A 25,325-nucleotide genomic window follows, 5' to 3' on the forward strand; every position below is an offset into this window, starting at 1 on the left:
TAAACGAATGCGATAGGTAAACTAAAACTTTCAGTTATTGTAACAAACACGTCTGTACACATCAAGCGTGAGACGAAGAATGATGAGCGGCTTCGGCTGAAACAGGCTCTTTTATAGGCCAAATAGCATGTTTAAAATTGCAAGGTATATGATTCTGTCGACCGTGCTTGAGAAGCAAACATACAACGACCAATCAGAGGTCGAATTTTTCGTTTTGACAAGGCTTGACTATTTTCAATAGTACAATAGTGTGAATAATAAAATTACAGTTATCTTCTTCTGGGAAAAATTTTAGAAGATTTTCCAATCTATTGCTGCAAGAATAAAGGAAATCCATCGAATACTAACCGATTTATTAGCATTTGAAATTGAACATATTTTTCACTTTTTTCGGTTTTAGATTTTCATTTCACATCCCTAGGTAGCCGAACTTCCTGAGAGAAGTATTCTACTTCAAAATTAACTAATTCATAACAGGACACCTCTACGCCAAGTTTAATCATAATTGGCAAGAAGAATTAAAAAAAATTACCCGAATCAAACCAAAAAAAACATTGATGATTGATATCTATGGATTCGCCAGGGAAAAAAACTCTTGAAAACAAACAAACCGATCTGCCATCAGTACCAAGCGTCATCATCATCGTCATCATGCGAACCGGGTCGTCGTTGTGTGTTTATCATATGGGTGGGTGGGTGCTACGGGTAGGTACAGCTAAGCTCAGCCGGAAGGTTGGATCGGGCGGCAAAAGAAATCGCCGCCGTTAGTCGGTTACTGGCGGTTGATCGAACAGGTCGCGAATACAGCCCGGGCTCTCTGGAGTGCCGGCATTTTATCAATCATTCTCAATCAGTCAATATGTACACAAGTAGTGACGGTAATTGCTAGTGAGCAGTGGGATTCTACCGTATAAGCATGTTCATTAGTGGCATCAGCAGCAGCAGTATTGGCACCAGTGTATGACTAATCGTCCAGAAGAGGCTAGTGGGCGCTGTTGAACTCAAGGTCGTTGCCGAATTCTACAAGCGCGACAAGTTCAACACCAGAACGATAAATAGCAACCTAGTAGGCAGTGATGTTTCTTCACATGATTCTACTTTGAGTATTCGTGTTTCGTTTATTTGTAAGTTTGGCAGTTTTTTAACTAGAACTTTTATACGTAGCTGTTTAACAAAATCTTACAACCCTGTGCTCGAAAAAAATAGTCGTGCCTCATTATTAGTGCAGATAGGATATCCTCCTGATAGTGGCTCGAAAAACTTCCACAATCACTGAGTCAATAGAAATAAAATACGTCTTATCAGTGGTTGGCATTGCATACTCAGCGGAAATAGAGCCTACCAACACGATGAACGCCTCTGCCGGCGTGATGGTGCACTTGTGTTTGAACAGAGTTTACCTAAAAGATGTTTGTTTTTTTTATCTAATACACAACTCGAGACCGTCGAGCGAGGCGTTGCCGCTGAAGTGCCATAGTAAATGCAGGTCGCCGGCTTATAGTATCAACAAATACTGACATCAGTAGAACATTTCGTTGCGTCACGATGGAACCGCATGTTCTACCCTCAAATGATTCATTACCGAGAAGGTAATGCACACTAATTGTGTGAACCCTATCCCAACTTCTTCGAGGTGATTTCGCGAGTAACGGCAGCTTTTCGATTAAATCGTAAATGAACAGATTTCCAAATATATATTTTACTTCAGAAAAAACTTTTTGGCAAGTTTAAGTCAGCATATGTTGTGCATCTAAGAATTGCCTATCTCATACAGACCCAAGAACTATCACTATTGAGTAAGTTACATGCTTTTAATTTTTTTTTCCCTAGTTCGTATGCAATGTTTTCATAGACTTGTAAAAATTCCAAGGAAAAAAATAATACATCAAAACAAATGATTAGGGCATTGACAGACAAAGCCTCAAAATAAAAATACACACGCTCATTAACCCACCACCACGGTTATGAATTCGAACCGTTGCTTACATCATCTTTCAATCTGCATTGTGGAGCCGTATACATTATATTGAGACACTCTCATTCTAAGAAAAAAATTTTCCTAATATTAACTTCTAAAGGGCAGTTTACAAGAGAGTTTAACTAAGCTATCGCTATTTCTTTAGGTGTATTTCGGTCGATTGTTCTGGAGAAAGTGACATCACTCTGGAGTGTAGAACAGGATAGCAATATATAAGTACCAATTGCATTCTATCAAGTTGAAATGACCAATATGTAGCCTTCGATTGAGCTTTAGATTTAATGGAATTTTTTATTACACATTTCTGTTTTGTACCCTTCGATAGTTGTCGATATGTGTACCTTTATCAATGTTACATAATCAGTCGCACTATGACTAAGTGGGGCAAACGAAATTGATAGCGTTGGTGATTTTGTTTGGGGATGGCGACGATGACACAAGTAACGTCACAATTAAACCGACAACCGTTATATGCATGACTCCTCATGCTGGAGATTGAACGAATATAATAACGAAAACTATACCCGCATTGTTCACAGAAACATTTTGTTTTCATACAGTTTTGAACAAACATAAAAAATTAACTGATTTCTTCAACAAAAAAACTTTATACTCAGTAAAATGTCTTTCTTGTAGTGCAGCGCGTCATGTTCTTCAAAATAGTCGTTTGTTTCCAATTGCTTTAATTCGAGTGCAATCAATTGTTGGAACGCCACATTTTTAACCGGCTAAACTGGGGCTCAGGGCAAATAAAGAGGGTGATGAACCAGTTCGTAGCGCTGTTTCTTCAATTTATCGGTCGTATCGCGAGCAGAATGAGCGGGAGTGTTGTCTTGGTGAAAAAGCACTTTTGTCTTCGCCCTGCGTCACCGCCTCGCCTTGATTTAAATGCTCAATTAATCCAATTATGTACAATAACATAGTTTGTTGGTTGTTCAAAGTACTAGCCAACACTTCACCGGCTGATTTTGCGTTTTTTCAGCGCTTCGGAAGATTCTCAGCAGGTAAAATCCCTTGTGCCGTCTGCCATTTGAACTTACCAGTTTAGTAATAACCCTTGATCAGGCTTGTTATTCTTCTCAAAAAGTGTAAAGGACAGAGTGAACACTCAGTGCTCACTTCTTGCCCAGCCAGAGAGCTGCGTGTAGCAATATTTCGCACCAAACTTCTTAATTCCGTTTTGTGCTGTATTTCTGCTGCTCGCAGAAAAATAATACACATAAGCTGAGCAAAACAATAGTAGTGAATAACTCAGGTGCGAATACACAGAATTTCGCGGCGGTGCGCACTACTGAGATAAATTTGATAACGTTCGAAGAGCAAACATTCCTGACAGCCGGCTGGATTTATTTTTGGTTTAGAGATACAAAGCAAACAGCGCAATCTACTTTCTTACCTAGATTCTCCCCATATTAGATATATGCTGTAGAAGCACGGCCTTGATTCGCTGCTCCCTTTTTGCAAGTGCGCCGCTTGGCCACCAGTGTGAAAGCAGTTGTTTTCGCAGTGCTTTCACCGCACTTACCTAATCTCCTACACGCTAGTGATTCTCTGAGAAGAAATGATAAGCCTGCCAATGATTCATCCTTTTTCACGAATCACCGCAAAAATTCCATTCTATTGCACGTAATTAATGCTAGATTCTTCTGGAAAGTTTGAAACGTTGGTCTTTTTCATCAGTAGAAGTATTGCGACAGTAATTTCAATGCGCCTTAACGATGTGCTTTTAATTTTTATAACTGATCCTATTTTTTCTTCTTGTAACCTTCGAATAAAAAGGGAAAAACAGGAAGATGCATGTTTCACCCCATCGTGTCGATATATACTATACATATCAGCACAAATAACTAGTACAAGATACCTGACTCTTGCTCTCTTGTATAATGACGGCAAGGTGGTGCAGGTTTTGCAGGATTTTCAATATCCTTATACGGTGCTGCAATCTAGTTTTAATTTCCATCTGGCGTATTATGCACGATAAATCGATTTTGCTAGTAACCACAGTTTTAAACGCATTTAAATCATGGGTAAATGGCTAAATGTATGAAAACTGAAAGTCAGGTATCTTGTTCTAGTCATCTTTGCTGATACAGAGATTTTGGAGAAATCTGCTTGAAATCTTCACTCGCGCAGGCAAGTCTGCAAAAATCTTCACACATTTTGAGAAAGTCTGCGCAAAAAAAGGAGACTCTGAGAAAAAATTTGAAGAAACTATAGAAAATCTGCAAATATCTGCCAAAAAAGAAAATCTGCACACGGATTCTAAAACTCTGCGTCTCGCGGACCAGGGATGTTACGGATGTGATTTTTCAGATATCTGCAGATGCGGATGCGGATGCGGATATGTGATTACGGATGCAGATGCGAATGCGGATGTCAATTTTCATGCGGATGTTCCGCATTTGCGGATGCGGATGCGGATATCCGTTACATCCCTATCGCGGACAAATCTGGTATTCCTGGACTGATGAAGCTGTCATCTTTTTCTTCTGACTCAAGCAAGCGCAAAGTAGTTGATATTTGAACGAAGGAGAGATTCACACCGCTTTCGGCACAGTAAAAAGCTTTTGCAAGAGCATGTTGTATGAGGGATATAATAGAATGAAAAAGGTGGAAATATTGTACTCTGAATGCTCTTATTATTCAACTTCACACAGTTCTGTCACTTTTTCCGAACTCTGATGATGTTACTATGATTGATATGATTGTTACTATGATGATTGCTGCATGTGTAGTTTCGTCAATGCGTGTGAAGGTAAACCCATGAAAAACCGGCAAATTTTGTTCATTTTTACCTTTCTCCTAGAAAGGTATAGCAATCACTGCAGAAACTAAAGGTATGAAAGTGCTCCAAAGGGCCGAATGTCGTGTATCAATCGACTCAATTCGACAAGCTGAGCATTTTCTGTATGTATGTATGTATGTGTGTGTATGTGTGTGTATGTGCAGATTTTTTTCTCACTAACTTTTCTCAGGGACGGCTGGACAGATTTTCATGAAATTAATTGCAAATGAGAGGTCTAGTTGCGTCATAGGACCCTATTTAAAGCTGATTGTAATCGGATTTTAAGTTTAAAGATTATATGTCCAAATGTAAAAATCACGAAACATCATTATCTCAGAAACTACTCAACCGATTTAAACAAAATGAATGGGCTACCTAATCCGTTCATAAGTTATAAAAGAAAACGTGTTCTAGAGACCACTTAATATCACTCATGTTTCTCAGAGATGGCTGGACCGTTTTTCACAAAATTGATGTCAAATGAAAGGTCTAATTGCCTTATAAGACCCTATTAATTTTTGTTGCAATCGGACTATTAGTTTGCCTGTTATGTTTAAAAATGTGAAATCCAGCTATCACATTATTTTAGTTTTTAACGCTGCACTCATCTCACGCCCAGTCTCTCCATGCGTAAATATTCATGAACAATCTAAATATCGTTTTTCTTTGAGATGCCTTTGCTGGCTCGCTAAACTGCACTTTGCGGTCATTTAGCACGATTTCACGGATTTTTTAGCTTCACTTGTACAGCATTTGTTCCCTTCAGGCAGCAACGCTTAATCAACACATGAAATTCTTTTTTCCTTGTTAACCAAAATTACAAAACTATCGGCACTCCGGAAACAATAACTTGAAAACGAGTTGAAAACATGTCCTGTAATTTTGACATTCAAGTTACGATCGGAACAATCGGGCAATTTCTTAGATTTTGGATTTATAACGCCATCTTTGTGTCAGGTCATTGACTTCGAGGATTTTCAAAAATACTCGGCAATGAATAAATTTTTCAGATGGTCACTACAATAATTGTAATAATTCATTATACTCCGTCTCCGCATTGGCCAAAGATTTCAAGTAATCATGTTTCGGACATTCAATATCAACGACATCTTAGTGTTATTGCTCGTGGCAGAACCTTCATTCAGGGCTACGAAAAGACGCCATCTTTTCCTGACCCAAAATATCTTCATGGCACGCTGCATCATTTGACAGTTCTGGAGAGTAAATTTTGCGAAAAACTTCATCAATCGATTCTACAAATTCTAACACCTCGTGAACAAACATTCCGGAACTGTCAAAGTAGTGAGGTTGAGCGGCTCCAAGCAATAATCTATGTCATTATTGATCATATTACTTTTCTTTTTCCGACTCTAAGCAAAGTCATGCTATTCTTAATTTTAATTTAAGGAGTAAATGTAGTAATGAAGATAGAAAATTAAACTAACTGAAAATATGATTGTAGAAACTACGAAAAATGTAGTTCAGCAGGTGGGACTCGAACCCACAACTTCCAATTGGGTTCGAGTCCCACCTGCTGAACTACATTTTTCGTAGTTTCTACAATCATATTTTCAGTTAGTTTAATTTTCTATCTTCATTACTACATTTACTCCTTAAATTAAAATTAAGAATAGCATGACTTTGCTTCATTCGTTGTTTTGCTTTCGTCTTGATTAGACGCAAATTGTTTATCTCCGTTTGATTCGCAAAATAACAATACACGAGTTATCGTACGGGTGTTTTTTATTTCGATTAGTTCTTGTGTGCGATAACAATAGCCTGCAATATATCGGCAGAAACATCTTCTGCACACTGGTAGGGGCAGGCTACCCCGCCAGTGATCCGATACGCAGCTGATATATCAGCAAGAATAATTCTCCCGCACCGCTGTTACCCCGCTAGCAGCACGGACCACCATACGATCGAGCGAGTGGAAGTCAACTACAAGTGGCATCTACAAGGTCGCGTGTGAATACGGCCACTGTGTCACAACACGAAGCTGGATCGTCATTGTTTGTTCTGCGGAGACGCTCGATTAATCCTACTATCAGCCGTGAGGTCGTGACTTAGACGTTCGGTGAAGTATTCACTTTAGAATTTTTATCATTATTATTAATAGTATTATTATTATTGTTATTATTATAATTATTATTACTATTATTATTATTATTATCATTATTATTATTATTATTATTATTATTATTATTATTATTATTATTATTATTATTATTATTATTATTATTATTATTATTATTATTACTATTGTTATTAGTATTAGTATTACTGCCTTTTTTTTATTTTGATCCATTGTAGTTTGAAAAATTGTTTTTAAAATTTAATAGCAACTACTTGACCCCCCCTCACATTTGAATATTTATCGTTTGTGTGCGGTAGAGCGTAACGCTCCCGCAAAATGGACGACATGCAGGTGCAACTATTCCTGGATGTGGAAACAACTGGGGAAGAGATTGAGATCTCCCCCATCAATTCCCCTCTACCTTCCCCGCTACCTAGCCCCGTACCAAGGGTACCGGCAACACGGGTGAAAGCTTACCCAGATGCTTCGAAAGGTCCGTTCGTAGTTTACTTCAGGCCCATAAAGAAGCCTCTAAATATAATTCAAATCGGCAAGGACCTGGCAAAACAGTTTTCGGACGTAACCGAAATTACAAAGGTTAGACCGAACAAACTGCGAGTTGTTGTGAGTAGCTTGAAGCAAGCAAACGCAATTGCTAGCTACGAGCTCTTCACGAGAGAGTACCGCGTGTACACCCCTGCCAAGGACGTGAAGATCGACGGTGTGGTTACCGAAGGAAGCCTCACGGTCGATGACATTTTGCGTCACGGGGTTGGCTGCTTCAAGAACCCCCTGATTCAAGATGTAAAGATACTGGATGTCAAGCAATTGCATTCAGTATCCATCGAAGAAGGGAAGAAGAAATTCTTCCCTTCGGATTCCTTCCGTGTAACATTCGCCGGATCCGCACTGCCGAACTACATCTCTTTGGACAGGGTTCGTCTGCCTGTACGCCTGTTCGTACCGCGGGTCATGCATTGCCAAAACTGCAAGCAGTTAGGTCATACAGCCACCTACTGCTGCAACAAGGCACGCTGCAGCAAGTGCGGAGGCAATCATGCTGAGACCGCTTGCAGTGAGGATACTGAAAAGTGTCTTTACTGCGAGGGAACTCGGCATGACCTTTCGGCGTGTCCCGCGTACAAACAGCGCGAGGAAAAAATAAAGCGTTCCCTCAAGGAACGATCAAAGCGCTCTTTCGCAGAAATGCTGAAGAGTGCTGAGCCACCCTCGACAGGAAACATCTTTTCCTTTTTGCCAACCGATGAGGGTACATCTGACGATCCCCTCGAAGGGTGTTCTTATGCCATGCCAGATGGATCTAGGAAGAGGAGAATGATCAACTCTCCTAATCTTTCTCGCAAAGGTCGCAAGATAACCCCTAGCGGAATGACCAATAAGCCAACACAAAAAGGAAGCGGTGAAGAAAAACCGAAGCAAGTACCTCCCGGTTTTAATTTTAAATCAAACCAGGAGTACCCACCGCTTCCTGGGGCACCAAAAACCCCTCGTGCACCCATTTCTCGATCAGAAGACATGAAAGAAACAGGGTTCATAAAATTCTCTGATATTGTGGACTGGATATTTAAAACATTCAACATACCAGATCCCCTACAAAATATTCTTCTTGCCCTTCTTCCTACAGTGAAAACCTTTTTGATGCAACTAGCAGCAACTTGGCCCCTCATTTCAGCTATCATATCTTTCGATGACTAATACGTCGCAAGAGGTTAGGAATTTTATCACTGTATTACAGTGGAATTGCAGAAGTATCATCCCCAAATTCGATCTATTTTCTCATTTAATAAATACATACAATTGTGACGCATTTGCGCTCTGTGAAACCTTTCTCAATTCAAACGATCAACTCAATTTCCACGATTTTAACATTATTCGTCGAGATCGAGACTCACACGGTGGAGGGGTACTTCTAGGGATTAAAAAGTGCTATTCCTTCTTCCGAATCGACCTCCCCTCGATCTCGAATATTGAAGTCGTTGCCATTCAAACGAATATGAATGGAAAAGACCTATGCCTTGTTTCGTTATATATGCCTCCATCCGCGCGGATTGAACAGAAGCATCTCACTGATATAGCAGAGTTGCTTCCCGCGCCTTTTTTGATATTGGGAGATTTTAATTCTCACTGTTCGCTATGGGGGTCGCTGTACGACGACAACCGATCTTCTTTAATCTGTAACTTGATCGACGACTTCAATATGACAGTTTTGAATACTGGGGAAGCGACACGTGTACCTAATCCTCCAGCACGTGAAAGCGTGCTTGACCTATCCCTTTGCTCGACATCACTAGCGTTAGATTGCCGGTGGAAAGTAATCAACGATCCCCACGGTAGTGATCATCTTCCAATCGTTATATCAATTGCTAATGGTTCAACTTCCCCGAACCCAATCAATATTTCCTACGACCTTACACGTAATATTGATTGGAAGTGTTATGAGTCTATTATAGCGCAATCTATCGAGACTCACGAGGAACTTCCTCCGGAGGAAGAATACGCGTTCTTAGCTGGCTTGATAATCGACGCCGCGACTCAAGCTCAGACGAAACCGATACCCGGGGTAACGATTAGACAGCGCCCTCCCAACAAATGGTGGGACAAAGAGTGCTCTGAGCTGTACGCGCGAAGGTCCGCGGCGTATAAGGACTACCGGGAGTACGGCACTGTCAACCTGCTTCGAAAGTACGAGGCACTGGGCAGGCAGATGAAGAGCTTAGTAAAGGCGAAAAAACGCGGGTACTGGCGGCGGTTCGTAAACGCGTTGTCCAGGGAAACAGCGATGAGCACTCTTTGGGATACCGCCAGGCGCATGCGGAACCGTGACGTTTCGAATGAAAGCGAGGAGTATTCAGATCGCTGGATACTCGATTTTGCCAAAAAGGTCTGTCCGGACTCTGTACCGGAACAGAAAACCTTTCGCGACGCGTTATTAGTAACTACGGAAGAGCCTCCATTTTCGATGTTGGAATTTTCAATGGCTCTCCTGTCGTGCAACAATAAGGCTCCAGGGTTAGATAGAATAAAATTCAACCTGTTGAAGAATCTACCCGACTCTGCAAAAAGACGCTTGTTGAATTTGTTCAACAAGTTTCTTGAGCTAAATATTGTTCCGCATGACTGGAGGGAGGTAAAAGTCATTGCTATTCGGAAACCCGGGAAACCTGCCTCTGATCACAATTCATATAGGCCGATTGCGATGCTCTCTTGCCTCCGGAAATTAATGGAGAAAATGATCCTCTTACGGTTAGACAAATGGGTCGAAACAAACGGGTTACTTTCAGATACTCAATTTGGCTTTCGCCGGGGCAAAGGGACGAACGATTGCCTAGCGTTGCTTTCTACTGAAATTCAACTTGCCTTTGCTCGAAAAGAGCAAATGGCTTCTGCGTTCATGGATATTAAGGGGGCTTTTGACTCTGTCTCTGTAGAAGTTTTAAGCGCGAAACTTCATTCGCAGGGACTTTCACCAAATTTGAATAACTTTTTGCTCAATTTGTTGTCAGAAAAGCATATGTATTTCTCACATGGCGATTCGACAACTTCCCGAATTAGTTACATGGGCCTCCCCCAGGGCTCATGTTTAAGTCCTCTCTTATATAATTTTTACGTCAATGACATCGATGAATGTCTTGCAAATTCATGCACGCTAAGGCAACTTGCAGACGATAGCGTTGTATCCATTACTGGTGGCAAGGCTAGCGATCTGCAAGGACCATTGCAAGATACCTTAGACAATTTGTCTGAATGGGCTCTTAAGCTGGGTATCGAATTCTCTCCGGAGAAAACTGAGCTGGTCGTTTTTTCTAGGAAGCATAACCCAGCTCAGCTGCAGCTCCTACTAACGGGTAAAACGATCTCTCAGGTTTTAGTCGCTAAATATCTCGGGGTCTGGTTCGACTCTAAATGCACCTGGGCTTGTCATATTAGGTATCTGACACAAAAATGCCAACAGAGGATTAATTTTCTTCGTACGATTACCGGAACTTGGTGGGGTGCTCACCCAGGAGACCTTCTAAGGTTATACCAAACAACGATATTGTCAGTTCTTGAGTACGGCTGTTTCTGCTTTCGCTCCGCCGCGAACACGCACATTATAAAATTAGAGAGAATACAATATCGTTGTTTGCGTATTGCCTTGGGTTGCATGCAGTCGACCCATACGATGAGTCTTGAAGTGTTAGCGGGTATTCTTCCGTTGAAACATCGTTTTTGGAATCTCTCTTACCGGTTGCTAATTCGATGCACAGTTATGAACCCATTAGTAATTGAAAATTTCGAGAGGTTGGTCGACCTTCAATCTCAATCCAGATTTATGACTTTATATTTTGACTATATGGCTCAAGATATTAATCCTTCTTCATACGATTCCTCCAATGTCGCACTTTTAGCTACTTCTAATAATGCTATATTCTTCGACACCACCATGAAACAAGACATTTCTGGTATCCCGGATCAATTGCGACCCCAAGAGATCCCTAAGATTTTTTCCAATAAGTTTAAACATGTTAGTTATGATAAAAGGTTTTACACTGACGGATCTAATCTAGATGAGTCCACTGGCTTCGGTGTTTTCCACGAAAATTTTACCGCCTCCTACAAACTCGATGCTCCTGCTTCCGTGTACGTCGCAGAACTTGCTGCTATTCAGTACTCTCTTGGAATCATCGAAACCCTACCCATAGACCACTACTTCATCTTCACAGATAGTCTCAGTGCCATTGAGGCTCTGCGATCAATGAAGCCTGTGAAGCACACCCCGTATTTCCTGGGGAAAATACGGCGGTTTTTAAGTGCTTTAACAGATAAAAATTACCGGGTTACCTTAGCGTGGGTCCCTTCTCATTGCTCGATTCCGGGTAACGAAAAGGCTGACTCTTTAGCTAAGGTGGGTGCTATTGACGGCGATATTTATGAAAGACCATTTGCTTATGATGAATTTTATAGCATTTTGCGTCAGAGAACACTCAACAGTTGGCAATCATCATGGAACTCAGATGAACTGGGACGGTGGCTACATTCCATTTTTCCTAAGGTATCGACGAAAGCATGGTTCAAGGGGTTGGATGTAGGTCGGGACTTCATTCGCGTGATGTCCAAACTTATGTCCAATCACTATACGTTAAACACGCATCTCTTTCGTATAGGGCTTGTAGACAGTAATCACTGCGTTTGTGGCGATGGCTACCATGACATCGAGCATGTTGTTTGGTCGTGTACCGAATACTGTGGTGTTAGGTCTGAGCTTATAGATTCCCTTCGGGCCCGAGGAAAACAACCGAACGTACCCGTTAGAGACATTCTGGGAAGCGGTGATCTCCAGTACATGACACAACTATACGGGTTTATAAAAAATGCTGGCATTAAAATTTGATTTCTTTTATCTATTTGCTAGAATACAATTTCTGTCACAAACTGAAAGAGAATGATACACCCGGCTGGAGACACTAAAATGAAGACTCGGCATCTCTATGTTTACGCAGACACCTCAGACCAAAACTGCTCAAACAGAACATCACTGGTTAGCCACGTACAAATGAATACATTCTGTAATATAAAATAATTAAAAACAAAATTGTTACACCCCTCCTCTCACCTTAAATCCCCACTAGCTCGTAGTCGGCCGCGAGAATAAAGAAAAGGCCTCCCTCTTTTCCCTGCTAATTTAGAATTTAAAAAAAAATGTACTTGGCTCAGTTAAACATGAATTGTATCGTGCCGTGTCAAATAAACTATTTAAAACTAAATGACTTTGCTTAGAGTCGGAAAAAGAAAAGTAAAAATGTTTGTGACGCAAGTCGATGTTGCTGCTGGTAGAGATGGCAACTTACTGGCACGTTTCTATCTCTCACACTGAGAAGTCATTCCAACTTCCACTGAGAGTGTTGAAACAATAGCCAGCTATAAATAATAGTCTCTACTGAGTAAATGCACGAAGTGCGAGAATTGGATAAGCGATACAAAACTCGATTCTAGAACTACGTCTTTAACGTTCTGCGGTGGTGTAACGGGAACACATCTGACCGGATATTGGAAGTTGTGGGTTCGAGTCCCACCTGCTGAACTACATTTTTCGTAGTTTCTACAATCATATTTTCAGTTAGTTTAATTTTCTATCTTCATTACTACATTTACTCCTTAAATTAAAATTATTGATCATAGAGAAAATATTGCCAAAATTCAGTCAACTAAATAAGCCAAACTTGTTGAAAAAAGTGTGTTCATCTTCTTCTTCTCCGATGTCTTCGACATATGGTGATTCTGCGAAAAAAATGTAAAACACTTCACTGAATGTATCAGCTGTTGAGCTTTAAGCAGTTATATTTAAGTGTGTAATCGATGGTTTAAATGTTTCTCCCAACCTGTGGTCAGGGCCGGCGTCACATTATTTTCCCGAGTGGGTAGTAAGGAACAGAGAAGGCAACATACTGATACCTGAACATAATTTTACGAATAATCGACAGTGCATCAATAATAGAGTGCCAATGGAATGTTTAAGAGAAATTAGATTTTCAAATTTTGTTCAGTAGTAATGTTTGCATTAAAAAAATTGACTTTTTTCGGATGGTGATAGAAAAAAACCAAGACAGATAATTGATTTCAATGAATTTACCATCACTTGCAAAAGCATTTCCACGCCCTTGCGAGTGGCCTTCCGGGAGTTTACCGGAACATTCGCCATGGTGGACGAAAACATGCGTGTAGGCATGTTTTTGAGTTCTTTCTTCGTTTTATTTATCAATTCCTCCACAATTTTCGCGACAAAATTGTTGGAGTAGGTCTTATGCTTCTGGTTTGCCCAGAAACTCTGGATGGGACACACTCTGGGTACCGCACTGATTTTCCGCCGCTTTAACTTCTCCAAAGATTGCTTCGAGTAGTGGGCCGACACCAGATCCGGCCCCTATGGTATTTCTTGATGAACGACGCAACTCCCGGCCAGGGATGTTACGGATGTGATTTTTCAGACATCTGCAGATGCGGATGCGGATGCGGATATGTGATTACGGATGCAGATGTTGATGCGGATGTCAATTTTCATGCGGATGTTCCGCATTCGCGGATACGGATGCGGATATCCGTAGCATCCCTACTTCCGGCAGGCACTTCGTACTATAAATTTCCCTGTTCACGGCCAGCACGGAGCTTCTCGCTGATTGTCAGCCACAGCAGCACCTTCTTTGGGAACTTGGTGTGTGAAATGAATTTGACCTCTGAGCCCACTTCCTTCGTAGGGGGGTAAAATACGGAGTGCCCTGCCAGTCGTTTTTTTTCTGTGTGGGCTCATCACTGCGACCAGTGTTTTTTCGCCCAGGTGTTTTTCTGTACTTCATATTTTTGGCAGTATCACTATTGAAGTGAGTGATACGCTTATCATACATATTCGTGCTTGTGTGTTAGTTTACCTTTCCGTTTCAAACTTAATGCTCTACTATACCGAGCCTCTGTTCAACTTTCATTAGAACTTCCATACGTTACTCACGCCAGTTTTATTATAATAAGGACTTATTTTTGTTAAAAGGAGAGTCAACAAAGGTACTGTAGAATTCAGATTGAAGGAAGGGTACGTGGTGAGGAGCCTGATAGTAAACCCATGCTAAAGTCCTTCGACAACCAAAATGGCCTGATTCTACTAAGATTCGAACCCACAACCACCTGCTTACCAAAGCGGACTCTGTAACCTTGCGGCTACGGAGCTCCCAGCCTGCCCGACGTTGCCAGATAGGTCTTGACGTCGATCACCAACACCACGTCGTGATTCGCCGGAAAAACCGACTCGACCATTTTATTCAGCCGCTGCCACTGCGTCATTGCCTGCAGCTCCGAGACCAATAAACGGGACTGCCGCTTTCTGATGTCCATGTTTACCAGGTACTTTTCCACTGTTTCGCCGGATGCACCGACCTTCCGATCAGGCGTACGCAGCGATGTAGCCACTTTTCCCTTGGTCTTCCTCTTCAGCATTCTTTAGAGTGTCTTGTCGCGCAGGGTCGTCGGCCGTCCGGAACCGGTCTTTCTTTCGATGCTCTAATTGTAGTCCAACAGTGCCAAGATGTTGTAGATACCGAAACAAGCGTAACCGGTGTCCCTTTTCCGTATGATGTCCGCTGTAACTTTGACCGCTTTGAGGCTCTACTCCCCGAAGTCCGGTTGAGCTCAAATTTGGCATGGGAAATTTTTACGAGAAAACCAAACTTTAGAACTCTATCGTGAATGAAATTTGGAACTCTATCGTAAATGATACAATTAAAAAAATAATCCTTTTCCCTGAGCAACTTTACAACTGTACATAAATCTGTAGATTTATAACCTCTCGCTCAACGATATCCATAACAAAATCTGTCGCTCGCAACATTACATTTTATTTTGGTTTTGTCCTATAGTTCCGTGTGGGTAAGTACCCACATGGATATTTTCCGAGTGGGTACTACTACCCATACTACCCACATAAACCGCCGGCTCTGCCTGTGGTATAATAATTGGCACATCTAATCTTGTAAGCCAGTGATTCCCAACCTTTTTGGCTTCGCGAGCCATTTCGCTAAGCATAAAGAACTCTGCGGCCGCTTTACGAAGCACAAGATGCTTCGTGGCTCTTTGAAAAAAATCAGATACGAATTTCCTAATACGAGGCTGTGTTTAACAGTCTCACATTGTCCTTCAGATATAATTTAGTCGTTCTATGCCGAAATATCCGCTTTCACAATAAATTTTTCATGGGCTAATAGTTATTCGATCATTCCTAACTGTTTCACAAGATTGTACGGTAGCAATGAAATAAGAAATACATGTTTTTTTGGCTTCACTGCAATATTTTTTACCATGATTGAGAAATTGGTTGTATTTTTGGCAAGTCTTGAAAATCAACCAAAAAGTAATTGCCCTTCAAAATAAAACTTGTTGAAACAAAATCGGATGAAGACGGAGGGAGTTACAGGTATTTGAAAATTGTATTTATAAAACATAAAAATCATCAAAATTACTTGATATAGCAACATTCGAAGAGCAAAGAGCGTTTGCGAGGAAAATTTATTGTTGTGAATTTTACTATTCATATGCCATTAATCTCCCAGCTGGTCTCGAGGTACGATGCTGGCCTAACAAGCCAGTCGTCGTAAGTTCGAGTCTCGGCTCAGGAGAGACTGTTAGTGTCAGCAGGATCGTAGCGCTAGCCCCGCAATTGTCCTGTACACTTAACAGTTGGCTGCGAAGTTTGTGTAAAATAAACAGAAGGTCGAGTTCCGATACGGAATGTAGCACCAAGGCTTTGCTTCACTTTTTGCTTTGCCATTAAACTAATTCAACTATTTTCCGCAGTTCTACGTTAAGTTCGCGTTTCAGTACTTATTTACAAACCCTTTTCTCTTCTATTTTGAAAAAATGCCCTTGACAAAATTAACCAACTGTGGTAGCGCACAATATCTGTAAAGCATCAATCAGAACAGAAACAGTCGAGACGAAAATCATTGTTTTAAATTAGAAACACCCGTTATCTTCATGAATTGTGTTAGCCTGACGTAATAACGACGTACAAACATAGTAGCTATTTTATTAATTAACCTGGTCTATTCAATTTCGCTCGTAGTACTGAGGTTAAGTAGAAGCAAATGGAGCCAATTCGTTCATCCAGTTCGTAATTGATATTTCAGTTGCGAAAACATCCTAAAAAACATCTGTCCAATCGACACTTGCCCCATATGCACCTCAACCAAAATGATTCCTCAGATACAACCAGATAAGATTGCTACCGCGCAGTCAAGAACAAGTTCCAGTAGCGTGCGCATCGTACAGTCGTTCCGGTGAAATAGGTAATAGGTGGGACAGTGAAATAGGTATTTGCCACCAAACTCACTAAATACTACATACTTTGAAGAAGAAACCTAGCGAAATTGACTACCTATTTGTTTGGCCTCCGTGCGGTCGCCTATCTAAGGCGTCCAGTAGCATATCTATTAACACCAATTAGCACCAATTGACAAAATCTGAAGCGAAACTTCCGTTGCCAATCGAACCAGGCCGCTGGGTATCATATTCTGTGATCAGTAATATTTTTGATTTACTTGTTTCTTTTTTTCGACTTGGTCGATTGCACGATTACTCCACTACGTAGGTATATTAACTAAAAATAAGTTCGACCTTCCCCTTTGGCGCGCGCTTTAACGCTCTGATCTCGTTGGATGTCTCAAACCGCGTCTTTGGGAGCGGTTTTCCGGACGAATGATATTTGAACTAATTTCCAGCGTGCGGCCCTGCGTCCATTACATGATGACACATATTCAACGTGTTTGCCGGATTTCGTAGCTCGCTGAACGTGTGTTAATTAGTGGAAAAAAGATGTGCACCGGAAGTGGTTCACAGTTACTGATAGAACGGTGTCATCTTATTTGCCAAAAAAATGTGATCAGTTTCCATCGTCGATTGGAGCTCGAAGTCAACACACGGAATGCCCCAAACAAGAATGTAGTGAGAAGTGCCAGTCGCCAATCAATCGTCATATGTGTACCCAACAGCAGCGGTGAAAGGGAGAGGGGGATTATTATGAAATGTGTAAACAAATGCATGACCAAACGCCACACACAACAGTGGACGTGATGTTTGTCAGCTCCTTGGCTAGGTCCACCCAGTTCGGTTCAGTTGTTGCTCGGTTATGGTTCTGTGTTACGGTGAAGTAACAATAATGGGTTGCATTGTACTCGCAGGAAAACTCGGAAGGAATACTAATGGGTTGGTCACGCCGCTATCGGGGAGGATTCGCACACCCGTGTTGTTACCATATGGTGACTTCATTATATTTTGGTCAGTGTCGATTAACAATTTTATTACGCCAATGAATATTAATGTTATAGAGTGGGAAAGTTACGATATCGACGTTTTTATTTGGACCGAAAAAGACAACTATTGTTTGTACACTGTTGGCCATGACATAATTGGAACAGTCGCTTTGTAAACACGAAAGTTAGTGTTAGAACAAGCTCATATAGCTTCTTGCTGAGATTTTCGGTATCGTGAAGAAGATAGTACTAACGAGATGAACGTTCTTGAAAACCTCTAACTTGACAACAAACGCATAGGGTATTTGAACTTAAATTCAGAATAGTCTTCCTAATCATTCACAGTTCCAACCCAGTGGAATGACAGTAAAGCAAAGGAAAAAAAATTGAGCTTTCGTGCTACATAATCTTCGCTGAATAAATGTTTGTTGTTAAGTCTTTTTTTTTTGTGCCTCCATCAGGCGGAAAGTTCGAAATAATTATAGTGATTTTATAATCATCCGTGGGGTTGTATATTCAAACCAAATTTATTATATTATTTTATTCTAAAAATTTGAAAAAAAAATGATTTTGCAATTCTGAATGTACAACAAAACGGACTTTACGGAAATTGCAGGTTTCTATCATTATTTTTTACTATCGAGCTTTGAAACACGTGGAGCAAAAACATATGCACTGTCCTTAAACATTTTTTCTTTTTTTAACTTGATCAATAGATCCTTTGAATTTATTTTAACCCTCTAGTGCCCAATGCTGCCATTTGGCGGGCTTAAGTCAAACCTCTAAAAAGCTTCAATAAATGCTTAAAAAGTGTTTATAATTATTCATAGTGATTTTACCGAAGCTCGTCTAGAAATTACCTTGGGCACTAGAGGGTTAACTATATATTTCTTATGCCTACTTGAAAAAGAAAAATCTTTCTGGATGAAATTTAAACTCATTTACTATTTTTATTTTTCTAGTTCCAATTGTCTATCAATAATTTGGATTTTAATATTTTTTACCAATGTTTTACGTTTTCACCTTCATGCCTTTTCCCCTTTTTATCTTTTATCTTTCCACTTTTTTACCTTTTTATTTTTTTACCTTTTCATCTCCTTACGTTTTTACCTTTTAACACTTTTGCCTTTTTTCGTTTTAAACTTGTTCCCTTTTCCCCTTTTTACCTTTTTCCCTTTTTATCTTATCACCTTTTTGACCTTTTTATTTTTTACCTTTTTACCGTTTTCCTGTTTTACCTTTTTACTGTTAAACCTTTTTACTTTATACCTTTTTACCCTTTCACCTTTTTTCCTTTTTACTTTTTTACCATTTTACCATTTTACCATTTTACCTTTTTACCTTTTTACCTTTTACCTTTTTACCTTTTAACCTTGTTACCTTTTCACCTTTTTACCTTTTTACCTTTTTACCTTTTTACCTTTTTACCTTTTTACCTTTTTACCTTTTTACCTTTTTACCTTTTTACCTTTTAACCTTTTAACCTTTTTACCTTTTTACCTTTTTACCTTTTTACCTTTTTACCTTTTTACCTTTTTACCTTTTTACCTTTTTACCTTTTTACCTTTTTACCTTTTTACCTTTTTACCTTTTTACCTTTTTACCTTTTTACCTTTTTACCTTTTTACCTTTTTACCTTTTTACCTTTTTACCTTTTTACCTTTTTACCTTTTTACCTTTTTACCTTTTTACCTTTTTACCTTTTTACCTTTTTACCTTTTTTCCTTTTTACCATTTTACCTTCTTACCTTTTTACCTTCTTACTTTTTTTTCCTTTTAACCTTATTACCTTTTCACCTTTTTTCCCTTTTTACGTTTTTACCTTTTAATCTTTTAACCTTTTTACCTTTTTACCGTTTTACCTTCTCGCCTTTTTACCTCTTACCCATTTTCATATTTGCATTTTTAACTTTTATCTTTTAATCTTTTTACATTTTTACCTTTTACCTTTTTACCTTTTACCTTTTTACCTTTTTACTTTTTACCTTTTTACCTTTTAACCTTTTTACCGTTTTACCTTTTTACCTTTTTACCTTTTTACCTTTATTTACCTCTTTACCTTTTTACCTTTTTACTTTTCTTACTTTTCTACCTTTTTACATTTTTACATTTTCACCTTTTTGCCTTTTTCCATTCTTACCTTTTTCTCTTTTTATCTATTTCCTTTTTACCTTTTTCCCTTTTTACCTCATTACCTTTTTTACCTTTTTACCGTTGTACTGTTTTACCTTTTGAATGTTTTACCTTTTTACAGTTTTACCATTTTACTTTTTTTCCTTTTTACCTTTTCATCTTTTAACCTTTTTACCTTCTTACTTTTCAACCTTTTTACCTTTTTACATTTTTACCTATTTCCCTTTTCCTCTTTTTACCTTTTTCCCTTTTTACTTTTTTACCTTTTTACCTTGTAACCTTTTTACCTTTTTACCTTTTTACCTTTTTACCTTTTTACCTGTTTACCTTTTTACCTTTTTACCTTTTTACCTTTTTACCTTTTTACCTTTTTACCTTTTTACCTTTTTACCTTTTTACCTTTTACCTTTTTATCTTTTTACCTTTTTACCTTTTTACCTTTTTACTTTTTTACCTTTTTACCTTTTTACCTTTTTACCTTTTTACCTTTTTACCTTTTTACCTTTTTACCTTTTAACCTTTTTACCTTTTAACCTTTTTACCTTTTTACCTTTTTACCTTTTTACCTTTTTACCTTTTTACCTCTTTACCTTTTTACCTTTTTACCTTTTCACCTTTTTACCTTTTTACCTTTTTACCTTTTAACCTCTTTACCTTTTTACCTTTTTACCTTTTTACCTTTTTACCTTTTTACCTTTTACCTTTTTAGCTTTTTACCTTTCTACCTTTTTACATTTTTACCTTCTTACCTTTTTACCTTTTAACCTTTTTACCTTATTACCTTTTTACTTTTTTACCTTTTTACATTGTTACCTTTTTACCTTTTTTCCTTTTTACTTTTTTACCTTTTTACCTTTTTACCTTTTTACTTTTTTACCTTTTTACCTGTTTACCTTTTAACCTTTTTACATTTTTACCTTTTAAAAATGTTACCTTTTCACCTTTTTACCTTTTTACCTTTTTACCTTTTTACCTATTTACCTTTTTACCTTAATACATTTTTACTTTTTAACCGTTTTACCATTTTACTTTTTAACTTTTACCGTTTTACCTTTTCACCTTTTTACCTCTTACCCATTTTTTTTCAATTTTACCTTTCCACCTTTTTACCTTTTTACCTTTTTACCTTTTTACCTTTTTACCTTTTTACCTTCTAACCTCTTTACCTTATTACCTTTTTACCTTTCTACCTTTTTACCTTTTAACCTTTTTACCTTTTTAGCTTTTTACCTTTTTACCTTTTTACATTTTTACCTTCTTACCTTTTTACCTTTTAACCTTTTTACCTTTTTACCTTTTGAGCTTTTTACCTTTTTACATTTTTACCTTTTTACCTTTTTACCTTTTAACCTTTTTACCTTTTAACCTTTTTATATTTTTACCTTTTTACATTGTTACCTTTTTACCTTTTTACCTTTTTACCTTTTTACCTTTTTACCTTTTTTACCTCTTTACCTTTTTACCTTTTTACTTTTTTTACTTTTCTACCTTTTTACTTTTCCATTTTCACCTTTTTGCCTTTTTCCATTCTTACCTTTTTATCTTTTTATCTTTTTCCTTTTTACCTTTTTCCCTTTTTACCTCATTACCTTTTTTACCTTTTTACCGTTGTACTGTTTTACCTTTTGAATGTTTTACAGTTTTACCATTTTACTTTTTTTCCTTTTTACCTTTTTACCTTTTCATCTTTTAACCTTTTTACCTTCTTACTTTTCAACCTTTTTACTTTTTCACATTTTAACCTATTTCCCTTTTCCTCTTTTTACTTTTTTACCTTTTTACCTTTTTACTTTGTAACCTTTTTACCTTGTAAACTTTTAACCTTTTTACCTTTTTACCTTTTTACCTTTTTACTTTTTTACCTTTTTACCTTTTTACCTTTTTACCTTTTTACCTTTTTACCTTTTTACCTTTTTACCTTTTTAACTTTTTACCTTTTTACCTTTTTACCTTTTTACCTTTTTACCTTTTTACCTTTTTACCTTTTCACCTTTTTACCTTTTTACCTTTTCACCTTTTTACCTTTTTACCTTTTTACCTTTTTACCTTTTTACCTTTTTACCTTTTTACCTTTTTACCTTTTTACCTTTTTACCTTTTTACCTTTTTACCTTTTTACATTTTTACCTTTTAACAATGTTACCTTTTCACCTTTTTACCTTTTTACCTTTTTACCTATTTACCTTTTTACCTTTTTTCCTTTATACATTTTTACTTTTTAACCGTTTTACCATTTTACTTATTACTTTTTTACCTTTTACTGTTCTACCTTTTCACCTTTTTTACCTCTTACCCATTTTTTTTCAATTTTACCTTTCCACCTTTTTACCTTTTTACCTTTTTACCTTCTAACCTCTTTACCTTATTACCTTTTTACCTTTCTACCTTTTTACCTTTCTACCTTTTTACCTTTTTACCTTTTTACCTTTTTAGCTTTTTACCTTTTTACCTTTTTTCCTTTTTACATTTTTACCTTCTTACCTTTTTACCTTTTAACCTTTTTACCTTTTTACCTTTTGAGCTTTTTACCTTTTTACATTTTTACCTTTTTACCTTTTTTCCTTTTAACCTTTTTACCTTTTAACCTTTTTATATTTTTACCTTTTTACATTGTTACCTTTTTACCTTTTTACCTTTTTACCTTTTTACCTTTTTTACCTTTTTACCTTTTTACCTTTTTACTTTTTTTACTTTTCTACCTTTTTACTTTTCCATTTTCACCTTTTTGCCTTTTTCCATTCTTACCTTTTTCTCTTTTTATCTTTTTCCTTTTTACCTTTTTCCCTTTTTACCTCATTACCTTTTTTACCTTTTTACCGTTGTACTGTTTTACCTTTTGAATGTTTTACAGTTTTACCATTTTACTTTTTTCCTTTTTACCTTTTTACCTTTTCATCTTTTAACCTTTTTACCTTCTTACTTTTCAACCTTTTTACTTTTTTACATTTTTACCTATTTCCCTTTTCCTCTTTTTACTTTTTTACCTTATTACCTCGTAACCTTTTTACCTCTTTACCTTTTCACCTTTTTACCTTTTTACCTTTTTACCTTTTAACCTCTTTACCTTTTTACCTTTTTACCTTTTTACCTTTTTACCTTTTTACCTTTTAACCTTTTTACCTTTTTACCTTTTCACCTTTTTACCTTTTTACCTTTTTACCTTTTTACCTTTTTACCTTTTTACCTTTTTACCTTTTTACCTTTTTACCTTTTTACCTTTTTACCTTTTTACCTTTTTACCTTTTTACCTTTTCACCTTTTTACCCTTTTACCTTTTTACCTCTTTACCTTTTTACCTTTTAACAATGTTACCTTTTTACCTTTTTACCTTTTTACCTTTTTACCTTTTTACCTTTTTACCTTTTTACCTTTTTACCTTTTTACCTTTTTACCTTTTTACCTTTTTACATTTTTACCTACTTACCTTTTTACCTTTTAACCTTTTTACCTTTTTACATTTTTACATTTATACATTTTTACCTTTTTACCTTTTCACCTTTTAACCTTTTTACCTTTTAACCTTTTTACCTTTTTACCTTTTTACCTTTTTACCTTTTTCTTTTTTACATTTTTACCTTTTTACCTTTTAACCTTTTAACCTTTTCACCTTTTTACCTATTTACCTTTTAACCTTTTTACCTTTTCACCTCTTTACCTTTTTACCTTTTTACGTTTTTACCTTTTTACATTGTTCCCTTTTCACCTTTTTACCTTTTTACCTTTTCAATTTTTAGATTTGCACTTAAAAAAAAGGTAAAGAGTTAAACATTTTTACATTTTTACATTTATACATTTTTACCTTTTTACCTTTTCACCTTTTAACCTTTTTACCTTTTAACCTTTTTACCTTTTTACCTTTTTACCTTTTTACCTTTTTCTTTTTTACATTTTTACCTTTTAACCTTTTAACCTTTTCACCTTTTTACCTATTTACCTTTTAACCTTTTTACCTTTTCACCTCTTTACCTTTTTACCTTTTTACGTTTTTACCTTTTTACATTGTTCCCTTTTCACCTTTTTACCTTTTTACCTTTTCAATTTTTAGATTTGCACTTAAAAAAAAGGTAAAGAGTTAAACAAAAGTAAAAAATAGTAAAATATAAAAGGTAGGGAAGACTCTACCTTTACTTTTTTAATTTTTTTACTATTTTTTACCTCTACCTTTTAACTTTTTTCTACTTTTTCCTTTTATATTTTTTCTCGTTTCTACTGTTTTACCGTTTTACTGTTTTTTTTTATCCTTCAACATTTTTCCTTCTTATTATTTTTACCTTTTTACCTTCTTATCCTCTTTGCCTTCTTATCTTTTAACTTTTTTACATTTTTGCCTTTTGACCTCTTTGCCTTCTTATCTTTTTACTTATTCATCTCTTCTACATATTTACCTGTTAATATTTTCACTTTATCTTTCACGCTTTTTATCTTTTCACCTTTTTACTTCTTTACTTTTTTATCTTTTTTCTTTTACCTTTTTAACTTTTTCACCTTACCTTACCTTACCTATTTACCATCGTATCCTTATACCTCTTTTCCTTTTTTCTTTTTTATTGCTCTACCTGTTTACCCTTTCACCTTTTTTACCCCTTTACCGTTTTATCTTTAACTAACTTTTACCTTTTCATCATTTCTTTTACCTTTTTACCTTGTTTGTCCTTCTATATTTTCACCTTTTTCTCCTTTTACTTATTCTCCTTTTAATCATCTTTTTATCGTTTATTTTTCTTTTTAAATCGTAATCTTTTTACCCTTGACCTTTTCATCTTTTTACTTTTTCACCTTTTCAATTGTTTATCTTGTAAACCGTTTACCCTTTTTTCTTTTTTTTCTTTTCATTTTGTTAACTCTTTACCTTTTTTACTTGTTACCTTTTTACCTCTTTACCTTTTGCCTGTCACCTATTTTTTACCTTCATATATTTCCACTGTTCGACCTTTTTACCTGCTTATCTCTTCATTTTTCTGTCTTTTTATTCTTTTATTTTTTTATCCTTTTATTTTTGTACCTTTTTATATTTTTATCTTTTCACCTTTTTACCATTTTACCAAGTTATTTGTAAAATTGTCGTAAAAAAGTCAGCCGGAAAAGACCATACCACAAACTAACAAACGTAACACTGGAACCTAGTTTGCTCTATCGCCACAAAAAACGATCATTTCAAATTTCCAATCGAAAAACAGTTATTGCGCGATAACACCGTCTGGGGCGCTGTCGTGCAATCTCAAACATATTTTGTGGTTCCGCGCTGATGTCGAAATAAAAGCTGCAGTGCGAACACGACAGTAGAGGCACATACTAACAGACATAATACTTCGAACAAATTTTCAATAAAATCATCGTTCGGACGATTCCAGTACTTTACGTTAGTAACACCAGAAGTTGTTAAAAATAGTCATTCTGGCATCAACGGTATGTAACGTTCAAAACAATTTCGACGGGGATGACGGCCGTTACGAAAAGAAAAATAAGAAGCCAGCTGTCGCGTCTTGTCTTAGTAAGACTGCATGACAGCGCCACAGACGGCGTTATCGCGTGATGAATTTTATTCGATTGGAAATTTGAAATG

General features: G+C 37.1%; 1 protein-coding gene across 4 annotated transcripts in view; it reads left to right on the plus strand.

Annotated features, from left to right (window-relative positions):
* The first annotated feature begins 781 nt into the window (after positions 1–781).
* The window catches only part of LOC129731657 (acyl-CoA Delta-9 desaturase), a 35,966-nt gene continuing 11,422 nt past the window's right edge, over positions 782–25,325 (plus strand). For 2 of the 4 annotated variants that reach the window (XM_055691823.1, XM_055691834.1), the window contains exon 1: positions 782–1,124. The gene's annotated coding sequence lies outside the window, so the exon portion shown is untranslated. Of the gene's footprint in view, positions 1,125–16,612; positions 16,668–25,325 lie in introns of those variants that run through there. The other 2 variants (XM_055691849.1, XM_055691842.1) reach the window with 2 other exon arrangements.

This window comes from Wyeomyia smithii, chromosome 1, assembly GCF_029784165.1.
Source record: "Wyeomyia smithii strain HCP4-BCI-WySm-NY-G18 chromosome 1, ASM2978416v1, whole genome shotgun sequence".
NCBI classification, from domain to species: Eukaryota; Metazoa; Arthropoda; class Insecta; order Diptera; family Culicidae; genus Wyeomyia; species Wyeomyia smithii.